Raw genomic sequence first — 16,034 nt, 5'->3', positions numbered from 1 at the left:
GGCTGCAGCAGCAGCAAGGCCCACAGGGCTGGCTAGCTGGCTAGCCAGCAAGCAGGTAGCAATGAAAGTAGGAATCTTTCTTTTTAACCCTGTAAGGGGGTGGTGCACTGTACCCGAAGATACTGCCATATCGGGTCAATGCATAGGGCGACGGAAGCAAGCTTCGAAATCGGCCCCCGTTCTCAAAAATCCATTTAATATATGGTCCCCAGATAGGGGACGTATCAGATATTAAACTGATAAGAACAGATACTACACTTGATCTTAGCCAAAAGGCCGAGAAGCGATAACCGTGAAAGGGGCGGGCCCAACAAGGTCCCCTTCATGGGCACTATCACTGCTTGCTGTCAGGGAGGCTGCCAGACAATTTTCCATGCACACTCTGGGCTGGGGGGCAGTCAACCACCAGTACACACAGCAGAACCTAAACCCATACCATTATTGCTAAGCAGCAAGACAGGGGCCCATTGCACTCCCACGGGGCCTTTTTAAATGCAATCCATAACCCGGATTTGCCAGGAACCCTTCTTACTCCTCCTACTTGCATGTGACACTGGGCTTAGGATCTGCATAGGAAACACACACACAAGCACACACCTACCTTTGTTGCCTGCAGATGCCTCCTTGGCTGTCCCCAAACGGTATCAAACCAACACCCACGGGAAGCTGTAAGCATAGAGGACATGCCTGCACCCCATTGGACTTACCTGTGTGGGTTAAATCCGGGTTATTTGACAACCTATGGCGGTGATGGTTCTGCTCAGGCAGAGCAGTGCTGATGCTCCTCATAAAGCTGTCGCTGCTGTGAAGGTTCTAGGTGACATCACAAATCCCTTTGGTTACATACACAACAAAGCTGGGTTGTTGTTGTTTACACTCTGCAAGGCCTGTGGAAGTGAGTGACATCATAGCACTGTAGTTCTGAGGGTTCAAGATGGATGCAACAATCTCCTGTTGCTTCTATGAAGGCCGTAATAGACGACATCACCAAACAGCTCCATAGTCACATACACAGCAAAGGAGAGATGTTGTTTACACCTAGTGATGTCAGTGGTATTGAGTGACATCACAGCACAGTGCTAAGGCTCCTGGGCCTGGACACAGCAGCGGCTGCAATATCTCAACGGAGAATACGTTTATATCTATGTGTGTGTGTGCGCACATATATATATATATATATATATATATATATATATATATATATTTCTCCGCCGAAATCACTTTTAAACCCATTTCCACCTTTTTTTCCCTTCTCTTCCTCTTACTTTTTTTTCACGTTTTTTTACGTTTTTCTCCTTTTCGCCTCTTTTCTGGGCGTATTATTCTTCTTTTTCTTCTTTTTTTTCGTCTAATGCATACCCCATCAGTGCAGCAATGCTTATTCAATACCGCCAGCAGATGGAGACACTGGGGGATAATTTTCTAAGGATTTATACTGATTTTTCCTGTCTGAATTTGTCGCACAGAAAGTTGCAGGCCAAATATGTGTGACATTTCTGCGACTTTAGCTTCTAGAGCATTTTTACAACATTATACATAGGTGCTGAATACATAAAAAGCGACTGTTCAGCGACAGACAAGTCGCATCGGCTGAAAGTAGGCCAGAATGTCAGTCCATGTTGGAGCAGGTTTAGATACAGTCTAAAGCATAGATCTCAAAGTCTGTGCACAGAATTTAGCAAGGGCCTCGCACCTTCTGATGCATCAGGTAGGTGCACAATAGCATAGCCTAACCCTCTGTACTTTGGTCTATATTGATGCAGGACATAGACAGCCAGCTGATGACCAATCCATTAGTGCAATGGATGGCTGGAAGCATTTGTCTTTGCCTTTGCAATACCACAGAAGCAATGCATGGTCAATGTACAGCAATGACACACCTGTGTGAACAGCCAGGAGACCCCCCCCCATGTTATGTTACATAGTTACATAGTTAGTACGGTCGAAAAAAGACATATGTCCATCACGTTCAACCAGGGAATTAAGGGGTAGGGGTGTGGCGCGATATTGGGGAAGGGATGAGATTTTATATTTCTTCATAAGCATTAATCTTATTTTGTCAATTAGGAACATTCAGCACCCACCCGCTATCAAGGCAGCTGCCTATCATGTCATGCCCTACCTGCACAGGTGTGCTGGCTACTCAAATGATCCAATTAAGGAGGCCATTTAGTCAGCAGCAGCAGAAGTCCTGTGCCTGGACGCTCCAACAGGGGCCAGACACAAGCAGAAGCAGAAGCAGCAGAAGCAGCAGCAGCACCACCTTTTGTTTTTTGGCTGCAGCAGCAGCAAGGCCCACAGGGCTGGCTAGCTGGCTAGCCAGCAAGCAGGTAGCAATGAAAGTAGGAATCTTTCTTTTTAACCCTGTAAGGGGGTGGTGCACTGTACCCGAAGATACTGCCATATCGGGTCAATGCATAGGGCGACGGAAGCAAGCTTCGAAATCGGCCCCCGTTCTCAAAAATCCATTTAATATATGGTCCCCAGATAGGGGACGTATCAGATATTAAACTGATAAGAACAGATACTACACTTGATCTTAGCCAAAAGGCCGAGAAGCGATAACCGTGAAAGGGGCGGGCCCAACAAGGTCCCCTTCATGGGCACTATCACTGCTTGCTGTCAGGGAGGCTGCCAGACAATTTTCCATGCACACTCTGGGCTGGGGGGCAGTCAACCACCAGTACACACAGCAGAACCTAAACCCATACCATTATTGCTAAGCAGCAAGACAGGGGCCCATTGCACTCCCACGGGGCCTTTTTAAATGCAATCCATAACCCGGATTTGCCAGGAACCCTTCTTACTCCTCCTACTTGCATGTGACACTGGGCTTAGGATCTGCATAGGAAACACACACACAAGCACACACCTACCTTTGTTGCCTGCAGATGCCTCCTTGGCTGTCCCCAAACGGTATCAAACCAACACCCACGGGAAGCTGTAAGCATAGAGGACATGCCTGCACCCCATTGGACTTACCTGTGTGGGTTAAATCCGGGTTATTTGACAACCTATGGCGGTGATGGTTCTGCTCAGGCAGAGCAGTGCTGATGCTCCTCATAAAGCTGTCGCTGCTGTGAAGGTTCTAGGTGACATCACAAATCCCTTTGGTTACATACACAACAAAGCTGGGTTGTTGTTGTTTACACTCTGCAAGGCCTGTGGAAGTGAGTGACATCATAGCACTGTAGTTCTGAGGGTTCAAGATGGATGCAACAATCTCCTGTTGCTTCTATGAAGGCCGTAATAGACGACATCACCAAACAGCTCCATAGTCACATACACAGCAAAGGAGAGATGTTGTTTACACCTAGTGATGTCAGTGGTATTGAGTGACATCACAGCACAGTGCTAAGGCTCCTGGGCCTGGACACAGCAGCGGCTGCAATATCTCAACGGAGAATACGTTTATATCTATGTGTGTGTGTGCGCATATATATATATATATATATATATATATATATATATATATATATATTCTCCGCCGAAATCACTTTTAAACCCATTTCCACCTTTTTTTCCCTTCTCTTCCTCTTACTTTTTTTTCACGTTTTTTTACGTTTTTCTCCTTTTCGCCTCTTTTCTGGGCGTATTATTCTTCTTTTTCTTCTTTTTTTTCGTCTAATGCATACCCCATCAGTGCAGCAATGCTTATTCAATACCGCCAGCAGATGGAGACACTGGGGGATAATTTTCTAAGGATTTATACTGATTTTTCCTGTCTGAATTTGTCGCACAGAAAGTTGCAGGCCAAATATGTGTGACATTTCTGCGACTTTAGCTTCTAGAGCATTTTTACAACATTATACATAGGTGCTGAATACATAAAAAGCGACTGTTCGGCGACAGACAAGTCGCATCGGCTGAAAGTAGGCCAGAATGTCAGTCCATGTTGGAGCAGGTTTAGATACAGTCTAAAGCATAGATCTCAAAGTCTGTGCACAGAATTTAGCAAGGGCCTCGCACCTTCTGATGCATCAGGTAGGTGCACAATAGCATAGCCTAACCCTCTGTACTTTGGTCTATATTGATGCGGGACATAGACAGCCAGCTGATGACCAATCCATTAGTGCAATGGATGGCTGGAAGCATTTGTCTTTGCCTTTGCAATACCACAGAAGCAATGCATGGTCAATGTACAGCAATGACACACCTGTGTGAACAGCCAGGAGACCCCCCCCCCATGTTATGTTACATAGTTACATAGTTAGTACGGTCGAAAAAAGACATATGTCCATCACGTTCAACCAGGGAATTAAGGGGTAGGGGTGTGGCGCGATATTGGGGAAGGGATGAGATTTTATATTTCTTCATAAGCATTAATCTTATTTTGTCAATTAGGAACATTCAGCACCCACCCGCTATCAAGGCAGCTGCCTATCATGTCATGCCCTACCTGCACAGGTGTGCTGGCTACTCAAATGATCCAATTAAGGAGGCCATTTAGTCAGCAGCAGCAGAAGTCCTGTGCCTGGACGCTCCAACAGGGGCCAGACACAAGCAGAAGCAGAAGCAGCAGCAGCACCACCTTTTGTTTTTTGGCTGCAGCAGCAGCAAGGCCCACAGGGCTGGCTAGCTGGCTAGCCAGCAAGCAGGTAGCAATGAAAGTAGGAATCTTTCTTTTTAACCCTGTAAGGGGGTGGTGCACTGTACCCGAAGATACTGCCATATCGGGTCAATGCATAGGGCGACGGAAGCAAGCTTCGAAATCGGCCCCCGTTCTCAAAAATCCATTTAATATATGGTCCCCAGATAGGGGACGTATCAGATATTAAACTGATAAGAACAGATACTACACTTGATCTTAGCCAAAAGGCCGAGAAGCGATAACCGTGAAAGGGGCGGGCCCAACAAGGTCCCCTTCATGGGCACTATCACTGCTTGCTGTCAGGGAGGCTGCCAGACAATTTTCCATGCACACTCTGGGCTGGGGGGCAGTCAACCACCAGTACACACAGCAGAACCTAAACCCATACCATTATTGCTAAGCAGCAAGACAGGGGCCCATTGCACTCCCACGGGGCCTTTTTAAATGCAATCCATAACCCGGATTTGCCAGGAACCCTTCTTACTCCTCCTACTTGCATGTGACACTGGGCTTAGGATCTGCATAGGAAACACACACACAAGCACACACCTACCTTTGTTGCCTGCAGATGCCTCCTTGGCTGTCCCCAAACGGTATCAAACCAACACCCACGGGAAGCTGTAAGCATAGAGGACATGCCTGCACCCCATTGGACTTACCTGTGTGGGTTAAATCCGGGTTATTTGACAACCTATGGCGGTGATGGTTCTGCTCAGGCAGAGCAGTGCTGATGCTCCTCATAAAGCTGTCGCTGCTGTGAAGGTTCTAGGTGACATCACAAATCCCTTTGGTTACATACACAACAAAGCTGGGTTGTTGTTGTTTACACTCTGCAAGGCCTGTGGAAGTGAGTGACATCATAGCACTGTAGTTCTGAGGGTTCAAGATGGATGCAACAATCTCCTGTTGCTTCTATGAAGGCCGTAATAGACGACATCACCAAACAGCTCCATAGTCACATACACAGCAAAGGAGAGATGTTGTTTACACCTAGTGATGTCAGTGGTATTGAGTGACATCACAGCACAGTGCTAAGGCTCCTGGGCCTGGACACAGCAGCGGCTGCAATATCTCAACGGAGAATACGTTTATATCTATGTGTGTGTGTGCGCATATATATATATATATATATATATATATATATATATATTTCTCCGCCGAAATCACTTTTAAACCCATTTCCACCTTTTTTTCCCTTCTCTTCCTCTTACTTTTTTTTCACGTTTTTTTACGTTTTTCTCCTTTTCGCCTCTTTTCTGGGCGTATTATTCTTCTTTTTCTTCTTTTTTTTCGTCTAATGCATACCCCATCAGTGCAGCAATGCTTATTCAATACCGCCAGCAGATGGAGACACTGGGGGATAATTTTCTAAGGATTTATACTGATTTTTCCTGTCTGAATTTGTCGCACAGAAAGTTGCAGGCCAAATATGTGTGACATTTCTGCGACTTTAGCTTCTAGAGCATTTTTACAACATTATACATAGGTGCTGAATACATAAAAAGCGACTGTTCAGCGACAGACAAGTCGCATCGGCTGAAAGTAGGCCAGAATGTCAGTCCATGTTGGAGCAGGTTTAGATACAGTCTAAAGCATAGATCTCAAAGTCTGTGCACAGAATTTAGCAAGGGCCTCGCACCTTCTGATGCATCAGGTAGGTGCACAATAGCATAGCCTAACCCTCTGTACTTTGGTCTATATTGATGCGGGACATAGACAGCCAGCTGATGACCAATCCATTAGTGCAATGGATGGCTGGAAGCATTTGTCTTTGCCTTTGCAATACCACAGAAGCAATGCATGGTCAATGTACAGCAATGACACACCTGTGTGAACAGCCAGGAGACCCCCCCCCCCCATGTTATGTTACATAGTTACATAGTTAGTACGGTCGAAAAAAGACATATGTCCATCACGTTCAACCAGGGAATTAAGGGGTAGGGGTGTGGCGCGATATTGGGGAAGGGATGAGATTTTATATTTCTTCATAAGCATTAATCTTATTTTGTCAATTAGGAACATTCAGCACCCACCCGCTATCAAGGCAGCTGCCTATCATGTCATGCCCTACCTGCACAGGTGTGCTGGCTACTCAAATGATCCAATTAAGGAGGCCATTTAGTCAGCAGCAGCAGAAGTCCTGTGCCTGGACGCTCCAACAGGGGCCAGACACAAGCAGAAGCAGAAGCAGCAGAAGCAGCAGCAGCACCACCTTTTGTTTTTTGGCTGCAGCAGCAGCAAGGCCCACAGGGCTGGCTAGCTGGCTAGCCAGCAAGCAGGTAGCAATGAAAGTAGGAATCTTTCTTTTTAACCCTGTAAGGGGGTGGTGCACTGTACCCGAAGATACTGCCATATCGGGTCAATGCATAGGGCGACGGAAGCAAGCTTCGAAATCGGCCCCCGTTCTCAAAAATCCATTTAATATATGGTCCCCAGATAGGGGACGTATCAGATATTAAACTGATAAGAACAGATACTACACTTGATCTTAGCCAAAAGGCCGAGAAGCGATAACCGTGAAAGGGGCGGGCCCAACAAGGTCCCCTTCATGGGCACTATCACTGCTTGCTGTCAGGGAGGCTGCCAGACAATTTTCCATGCACACTCTGGGCTGGGGGGCAGTCAACCACCAGTACACACAGCAGAACCTAAACCCATACCATTATTGCTAAGCAGCAAGACAGGGGCCCATTGCACTCCCACGGGGCCTTTTTAAATGCAATCCATAACCCGGATTTGCCAGGAACCCTTCTTACTCCTCCTACTTGCATGTGACACTGGGCTTAGGATCTGCATAGGAAACACACACACAAGCACACACCTACCTTTGTTGCCTGCAGATGCCTCCTTGGCTGTCCCCAAACGGTATCAAACCAACACCCACGGGAAGCTGTAAGCATAGAGGACATGCCTGCACCCCATTGGACTTACCTGTGTGGGTTAAATCCGGGTTATTTGACAACCTATGGCGGTGATGGTTCTGCTCAGGCAGAGCAGTGCTGATGCTCCTCATAAAGCTGTCGCTGCTGTGAAGGTTCTAGGTGACATCACAAATCCCTTTGGTTACATACACAACAAAGCTGGGTTGTTGTTGTTTACACTCTGCAAGGCCTGTGGAAGTGAGTGACATCATAGCACTGTAGTTCTGAGGGTTCAAGATGGATGCAACAATCTCCTGTTGCTTCTATGAAGGCCGTAATAGACGACATCACCAAACAGCTCCATAGTCACATACACAGCAAAGGAGAGATGTTGTTTACACCTAGTGATGTCAGTGGTATTGAGTGACATCACAGCACAGTGCTAAGGCTCCTGGGCCTGGACACAGCAGCGGCTGCAATATCTCAACGGAGAATATGTTTATATCTATGTGTGTGTGTGCGCATATATATATATATATATATATATATATATATATATATATATATATTCTCCGCCGAAATCACTTTTAAACCCATTTCCACCTTTTTTTCCCTTCTCTTCCTCTTACTTTTTTTTCACGTTTTTTTACGTTTTTCTCCTTTTCGCCTCTTTTCTGGGCGTATTATTCTTCTTTTTCTTCTTTTTTTTCGTCTAATGCATACCCCATCAGTGCAGCAATGCTTATTCAATACCGCCAGCAGATGGAGACACTGGGGGATAATTTTCTAAGGATTTATACTGATTTTTCCTGTCTGAATTTGTCGCACAGAAAGTTGCAGGCCAAATATGTGTGACATTTCTGCGACTTTAGCTTCTAGAGCATTTTTACAACATTATACATAGGTGCTGAATACATAAAAAGCGACTGTTCAGCGACAGACAAGTCGCATCGGCTGAAAGTAGGCCAGAATGTCAGTCCATGTTGGAGCAGGTTTAGATACAGTCTAAAGCATAGATCTCAAAGTCTGTGCACAGAATTTAGCAAGGGCCTCGCACCTTCTGATGCATCAGGTAGGTGCACAATAGCATAGCCTAACCCTCTGTACTTTGGTCTATATTGATGCGGGACATAGACAGCCAGCTGATGACCAATCCATTAGTGCAATGGATGGCTGGAAGCATTTGTCTTTGCCTTTGCAATACCACAGAAGCAATGCATGGTCAATGTACAGCAATGACACACCTGTGTGAACAGCCAGGAGACCCCCCCCCCATGTTATGTTACATAGTTACATAGTTAGTACGGTCGAAAAAAGACATATGTCCATCACGTTCAACCAGGGAATTAAGGGGTAGGGGTGTGGCGCGATATTGGGGAAGGGATGAGATTTTATATTTCTTCATAAGCATTAATCTTATTTTGTCAATTAGGAACATTCAGCACCCACCCGCTATCAAGGCAGCTGCCTATCATGTCATGCCCTACCTGCACAGGTGTGCTGGCTACTCAAATGATCCAATTAAGGAGGCCATTTAGTCAGCAGCAGCAGAAGTCCTGTGCCTGGACGCTCCAACAGGGGCCAGACACAAGCAGAAGCAGAAGCAGCAGAAGCACCACCTTTTGTTTTTTGGCTGCAGCAGCAGCAAGGCCCACAGGGCTGGCTAGCTGGCTAGCCAGCAAGCAGGTAGCAATGAAAGTAGGAATCTTTCTTTTTAACCCTGTAAGGGGGTGGTGCACTGTACCCGAAGATACTGCCATATCGGGTCAATGCATAGGGCGACGGAAGCAAGCTTCGAAATCGGCCCCCGTTCTCAAAAATCCATTTAATATATGGTCCCCAGATAGGGGACGTATCAGATATTAAACTGATAAGAACAGATACTACACTTGATCTTAGCCAAAAGGCCGAGAAGCGATAACCGTGAAAGGGGCGGGCCCAACAAGGTCCCCTTCATGGGCACTATCACTGCTTGCTGTCAGGGAGGCTGCCAGACAATTTTCCATGCACACTCTGGGCTGGGGGGCAGTCAACCACCAGTACACACAGCAGAACCTAAACCCATACCATTATTGCTAAGCAGCAAGACAGGGGCCCATTGCACTCCCACGGGGCCTTTTTAAATGCAATCCATAACCCGGATTTGCCAGGAACCCTTCTTACTCCTCCTACTTGCATGTGACACTGGGCTTAGGATCTGCATAGGAAACACACACACAAGCACACACCTACCTTTGTTGCCTGCAGATGCCTCCTTGGCTGTCCCCAAACGGTATCAAACCAACACCCACGGGAAGCTGTAAGCATAGAGGACATGCCTGCACCCCATTGGACTTACCTGTGTGGGTTAAATCCGGGTTATTTGACAACCTATGGCGGTGATGGTTCTGCTCAGGCAGAGCAGTGCTGATGCTCCTCATAAAGCTGTCGCTGCTGTGAAGGTTCTAGGTGACATCACAAATCCCTTTGGTTACATACACAACAAAGCTGGGTTGTTGTTGTTTACACTCTGCAAGGCCTGTGGAAGTGAGTGACATCATAGCACTGTAGTTCTGAGGGTTCAAGATGGATGCAACAATCTCCTGTTGCTTCTATGAAGGCCGTAATAGACGACATCACCAAACAGCTCCATAGTCACATACACAGCAAAGGAGAGATGTTGTTTACACCTAGTGATGTCAGTGGTATTGAGTGACATCACAGCACAGTGCTAAGGCTCCTGGGCCTGGACACAGCAGCGGCTGCAATATCTCAACGGAGAATACGTTTATATCTATGTGTGTGTGTGCGCATATATATATATATATATATATATATATATATATATATATATTTCTCCGCCGAAATCACTTTTAAACCCATTTCCACCTTTTTTTCCCTTCTCTTCCTCTTACTTTTTTTTCACGTTTTTTTACGTTTTTCTCCTTTTCGCCTCTTTTCTGGGCGTATTATTCTTCTTTTTCTTCTTTTTTTTCGTCTAATGCATACCCCATCAGTGCAGCAATGCTTATTCAATACCGCCAGCAGATGGAGACACTGGGGGATAATTTTCTAAGGATTTATACTGATTTTTCCTGTCTGAATTTGTCGCACAGAAAGTTGCAGGCCAAATATGTGTGACATTTCTGCGACTTTAGCTTCTAGAGCATTTTTACAACATTATACATAGGTGCTGAATACATAAAAAGCGACTGTTCAGCGACAGACAAGTCGCATCGGCTGAAAGTAGGCCAGAATGTCAGTCCATGTTGGAGCAGGTTTAGATACAGTCTAAAGCATAGATCTCAAAGTCTGTGCACAGAATTTAGCAAGGGCCTCGCACCTTCTGATGCATCAGGTAGGTGCACAATAGCATAGCCTAACCCTCTGTACTTTGGTCTATATTGATGCGGGACATAGACAGCCAGCTGATGACCAATCCATTAGTGCAATGGATGGCTGGAAGCATTTGTCTTTGCCTTTGCAATACCACAGAAGCAATGCATGGTCAATGTACAGCAATGACACACCTGTGTGAACAGCCAGGAGACCCCCCCCCATGTTATGTTACATAGTTACATAGTTAGTACGGTCGAAAAAAGACATATGTCCATCACGTTCAACCAGGGAATTAAGGGGTAGGGGTGTGGCGCGATATTGGGGAAGGGATGAGATTTTATATTTCTTCATAAGCATTAATCTTATTTTGTCAATTAGGAACATTCAGCACCCACCCGCTATCAAGGCAGCTGCCTATCATGTCATGCCCTACCTGCACAGGTGTGCTGGCTACTCAAATGATCCAATTAAGGAGGCCATTTAGTCAGCAGCAGCAGAAGTCCTGTGCCTGGACGCTCCAACAGGGGCCAGACACAAGCAGAAGCAGAAGCAGCAGAAGCAGCAGCAGCACCACCTTTTGTTTTTTGGCTGCAGCAGCAGCAAGGCCCACAGGGCTGGCTAGCTGGCTAGCCAGCAAGCAGGTAGCAATGAAAGTAGGAATCTTTCTTTTTAACCCTGTAAGGGGGTGGTGCACTGTACCCGAAGATACTGCCATATCGGGTCAATGCATAGGGCGACGGAAGCAAGCTTCGAAATCGGCCCCCGTTCTCAAAAATCCATTTAATATATGGTCCCCAGATAGGGGACGTATCAGATATTAAACTGATAAGAACAGATACTACACTTGATCTTAGCCAAAAGGCCGAGAAGCGATAACCGTGAAAGGGGCGGGCCCAACAAGGTCCCCTTCATGGGCACTATCACTGCTTGCTGTCAGGGAGGCTGCCAGACAATTTTCCATGCACACTCTGGGCTGGGGGGCAGTCAACCACCAGTACACACAGCAGAACCTAAACCCATACCATTATTGCTAAGCAGCAAGACAGGGGCCCATTGCACTCCCACGGGGCCTTTTTAAATGCAATCCATAACCCGGATTTGCCAGGAACCCTTCTTACTCCTCCTACTTGCATGTGACACTGGGCTTAGGATCTGCATAGGAAACACACACACAAGCACACACCTACCTTTGTTGCCTGCAGATGCCTCCTTGGCTGTCCCCAAACGGTATCAAACCAACACCCACGGGAAGCTGTAAGCATAGAGGACATGCCTGCACCCCATTGGACTTACCTGTGTGGGTTAAATCCGGGTTATTTGACAACCTATGGCGGTGATGGTTCTGCTCAGGCAGAGCAGTGCTGATGCTCCTCATAAAGCTGTCGCTGCTGTGAAGGTTCTAGGTGACATCACAAATCCCTTTGGTTACATACACAACAAAGCTGGGTTGTTGTTGTTTACACTCTGCAAGGCCTGTGGAAGTGAGTGACATCATAGCACTGTAGTTCTGAGGGTTCAAGATGGATGCAACAATCTCCTGTTGCTTCTATGAAGGCCGTAATAGACGACATCACCAAACAGCTCCATAGTCACATACACAGCAAAGGAGAGATGTTGTTTACACCTAGTGATGTCAGTGGTATTGAGTGACATCACAGCACAGTGCTAAGGCTCCTGGGCCTGGACACAGCAGCGGCTGCAATATCTCAACGGAGAATACGTTTATATCTATGTGTGTGTGTGCGCATATATATATATATATATATATATATATATATATATATATATTTCTCCGCCGAAATCACTTTTAAACCCATTTCCACCTTTTTTTCCCTTCTCTTCCTCTTACTTTTTTTTCACGTTTTTTTACGTTTTTCTCCTTTTCGCCTCTTTTCTGGGCGTATTATTCTTCTTTTTCTTCTTTTTTTTCGTCTAATGCATACCCCATCAGTGCAGCAATGCTTATTCAATACCGCCAGCAGATGGAGACACTGGGGGATAATTTTCTAAGGATTTATACTGATTTTTCCTGTCTGAATTTGTCGCACAGAAAGTTGCAGGCCAAATATGTGTGACATTTCTGCGACTTTAGCTTCTAGAGCATTTTTACAACATTATACATAGGTGCTGAATACATAAAAAGCGACTGTTCAGCGACAGACAAGTCGCATCGGCTGAAAGTAGGCCAGAATGTCAGTCCATGTTGGAGCAGGTTTAGATACAGTCTAAAGCATAAATCTCAAAGTCTGTGCACAGAATTTAGCAAGGGCCTCGCACCTTCTGATGCATCAGGTAGGTGCACAATAGCATAGCCTAACCCTCTGTACTTTGGTCTATATTGATGCGGGACATAGACAGCCAGCTGATGACCAATCCATTAGTGCAATGGATAGCTGGAAGCATTTGTCTTTGCCTTTGCAATACCACAGAAGCAATGCATGGTCAATGTACAGCAATGACACACCTGTGTGAACAGCCAGGAGACCCCCCCCCATGTTATGTTACATAGTTACATAGTTAGTACGGTCGAAAAAAGACATATGTCCATCACGTTCAACCAGGGAATTAAGGGGTAGGGGTGTGGCGCGATATTGGGGAAGGGATGAGATTTTATATTTCTTCATAAGCATTAATCTTATTTTGTCAATTAGGAACATTCAGCACCCACCCGCTATCAAGGCAGCTGCCTATCATGTCATGCCCTACCTGCACAGGTGTGCTGGCTACTCAAATGATCCAATTAAGGAGGCCATTTAGTCAGCAGCAGCAGAAGTCCTGTGCCTGGACGCTCCAACAGGGGCCAGACACAAGCAGAAGCAGAAGCAGCAGAAGCAGCAGCAGCACCACCTTTTGTTTTTTGGCTGCAGCAGCAGCAAGGCCCACAGGGCTGGCTAGCTGGCTAGCCAGCAAGCAGGTAGCAATGAAAGTAGGAATCTTTCTTTTTAACCCTGTAAGGGGGTGGTGCACTGTACCCGAAGATACTGCCATATCGGGTCAATGCATAGGGCGACGGAAGCAAGCTTCGAAATCGGCCCCCGTTCTCAAAAATCCATTTAATATATGGTCCCCAGATAGGGGACATATCAGATATTAAACTGATAAGAACAGATACTACACTTGATCTTAGCCAAAAGGCCGAGAAGCGATAACCGTGAAAGGGGCGGGCCCAACAAGGTCCCCTTCATGGGCACTATCACTGCTTGCTGTCAGGGAGGCTGCCAGACAATTTTCCATGCACACTCTGGGCTGGGGGGCAGTCAACCACCAGTACACACAGCAGAACCTAAACCCATACCATTATTGCTAAGCAGCAAGACAGGGGCCCATTGCACTCCCACGGGGCCTTTTTAAATGCAATCCATAACCCGGATTTGCCAGGAACCCTTCTTACTCCTCCTACTTGCATGTGACACTGGGCTTAGGATCTGCATAGGAAACACACACACAAGCACACACCTACCTTTGTTGCCTGCAGATGCCTCCTTGGCTGTCCCCAAACGGTATCAAACCAACACCCACGGGAAGCTGTAAGCATAGAGGACATGCCTGCACCCCATTGGACTTACCTGTGTGGGTTAAATCCGGGTTATTTGACAACCTATGGCGGTGATGGTTCTGCTCAGGCAGAGCAGTGCTGATGCTCCTCATAAAGCTGTCGCTGCTGTGAAGGTTCTAGGTGACATCACAAATCCCTTTGGTTACATACACAACAAAGCTGGGTTGTTGTTGTTTACACTCTGCAAGGCCTGTGGAAGTGAGTGACATCATAGCACTGTAGTTCTGAGGGTTCAAGATGGATGCAACAATCTCCTGTTGCTTCTATGAAGGCCGTAATAGACGACATCACCAAACAGCTCCATAGTCACATACACAGCAAAGGAGAGATGTTGTTTACACCTAGTGATGTCAGTGGTATTGAGTGACATCACAGCACAGTGCTAAGGCTCCTGGGCCTGGACACAGCAGCGGCTGCAATATCTCAACGGAGAATACGTTTATATCTATGTGTGTGTGTGCGCATATATATATATATATATATATATATATATATATATTTCTCCGCCGAAATCACTTTTAAACCCATTTCCACCTTTTTTTCCCTTCTCTTCCTCTTACTTTTTTTTCACGTTTTTTTACGTTTTTCTCCTTTTCGCCTCTTTTCTGGGCGTATTATTCTTCTTTTTCTTCTTTTTTTTCGTCTAATGCATACCCCATCAGTGCAGCAATGCTTATTCAATACCGCCAGCAGATGGAGACACTGGGGGATAATTTTCTAAGGATTTATACTGATTTTTCCTGTCTGAATTTGTCGCACAGAAAGTTGCAGGCCAAATATGTGTGACATTTCTGCGACTTTAGCTTCTAGAGCATTTTTACAACATTATACATAGGTGCTGAATACATAAAAAGCGACTGTTCAGCGACAGACAAGTCGCATCGGCTGAAAGTAGGCCAGAATGTCAGTCCATGTTGGAGCAGGTTTAGATACAGTCTAAAGCATAGATCTCAAAGTCTGTGCACAGAATTTAGCAAGGGCCTCGCACCTTCTGATGCATCAGGTAGGTGCACAATAGCATAGCCTAACCCTCTGTACTTTGGTCTATATTGATGCGGGACATAGACAGCCAGCTGATGACCAATCCATTAGTGCAATGGATGGCTGGAAGCATTTGTCTTTGCCTTTGCAATACCACAGAAGCAATGCATGGTCAATGTACAGCAATGACACACCTGTGTGAACAGCCAGGAGACCCCCCCCCATGTTATGTTACATAGTTACATAGTTAGTACGGTCGAAAAAAGACATATGTCCATCACGTTCAACCAGGGAATTAAGGGGTAGGGGTGTGGCGCGATATTGGGGAAGGGATGAGATTTTATATTTCTTCATAAGCATTAATCTTATTTTGTCAATTAGGAACATTCAGCACCCACCCGCTATCAAGGCAGCTGCCTATCATGTCATGCCCTACCTGCACAGGTGTGCTGGCTACTCAAATGATCCAATTAAGGAGGCCATTTAGTCAGCAGCAGCAGAAGTCCTGTGCCTGGACGCTCCAACAGGGGCCAGACACAAGCAGAAGCAGAAGCAGCAGAAGCAGCAGCAGCACCACCTTTTGTTTTTTGGCTGCAGCAGCAGCAAGGCCCACAGGGCTGGCTAGCTGGCTAGCCAGCAAGCAGGTAGCAATGAAAGTAGGAATCTTTCTTTTTAACCCTGTAAGGGGGTGGTGCACTGTACCCGAAGATACTGCCATATCGGGTCA

The 16,034-nt window shown here is 46.2% G+C and overlaps 7 non-coding genes across 7 annotated transcripts; all 7 read right to left on the bottom strand.

The window, feature by feature from the left end:
• Positions 1 to 97: 97 nt before the first annotated feature.
• LOC130304446 (U2 spliceosomal RNA) lies at positions 98 to 288 on the bottom strand. The gene has a single exon (XR_008854215.1). It is a non-coding gene; the product is annotated as a U2 spliceosomal RNA (small nuclear RNA).
• A 2,084-nt stretch (positions 289 to 2,372) lies between these two features.
• Positions 2,373 to 2,563, bottom strand: LOC130304445 (U2 spliceosomal RNA). The gene has a single exon (XR_008854214.1). It is a non-coding gene; the product is annotated as a U2 spliceosomal RNA (small nuclear RNA).
• A 2,077-nt stretch (positions 2,564 to 4,640) lies between these two features.
• On the bottom strand, positions 4,641 to 4,831 carry LOC130304444 (U2 spliceosomal RNA). Its single transcript, XR_008854213.1, has one exon. It is a non-coding gene; the product is annotated as a U2 spliceosomal RNA (small nuclear RNA).
• Positions 4,832 to 6,912: 2,081 nt separating this feature from the next.
• LOC130304488 (U2 spliceosomal RNA) lies at positions 6,913 to 7,103 on the bottom strand. The gene has a single exon (XR_008854252.1). It is a non-coding gene; the product is annotated as a U2 spliceosomal RNA (small nuclear RNA).
• A 2,077-nt stretch (positions 7,104 to 9,180) lies between these two features.
• LOC130304477 (U2 spliceosomal RNA) lies at positions 9,181 to 9,371 on the bottom strand. Its single transcript, XR_008854245.1, has one exon. It is a non-coding gene; the product is annotated as a U2 spliceosomal RNA (small nuclear RNA).
• A 2,082-nt stretch (positions 9,372 to 11,453) lies between these two features.
• LOC130304465 (U2 spliceosomal RNA) lies at positions 11,454 to 11,644 on the bottom strand. The gene has a single exon (XR_008854234.1). It is a non-coding gene; the product is annotated as a U2 spliceosomal RNA (small nuclear RNA).
• Positions 11,645 to 13,726: 2,082 nt separating this feature from the next.
• Positions 13,727 to 13,917, bottom strand: LOC130304443 (U2 spliceosomal RNA). The gene has a single exon (XR_008854212.1). It is a non-coding gene; the product is annotated as a U2 spliceosomal RNA (small nuclear RNA).
• Between the last annotated feature and the right edge of the window lie 2,117 nt (positions 13,918 to 16,034).

Source organism: Hyla sarda, unplaced genomic scaffold, assembly GCF_029499605.1.
Source record: "Hyla sarda isolate aHylSar1 unplaced genomic scaffold, aHylSar1.hap1 scaffold_1275, whole genome shotgun sequence".
NCBI classification, from domain to species: Eukaryota; Metazoa; Chordata; class Amphibia; order Anura; family Hylidae; genus Hyla; species Hyla sarda.
This window is presented reverse-complemented; position numbering and strand designations above follow the sequence as displayed.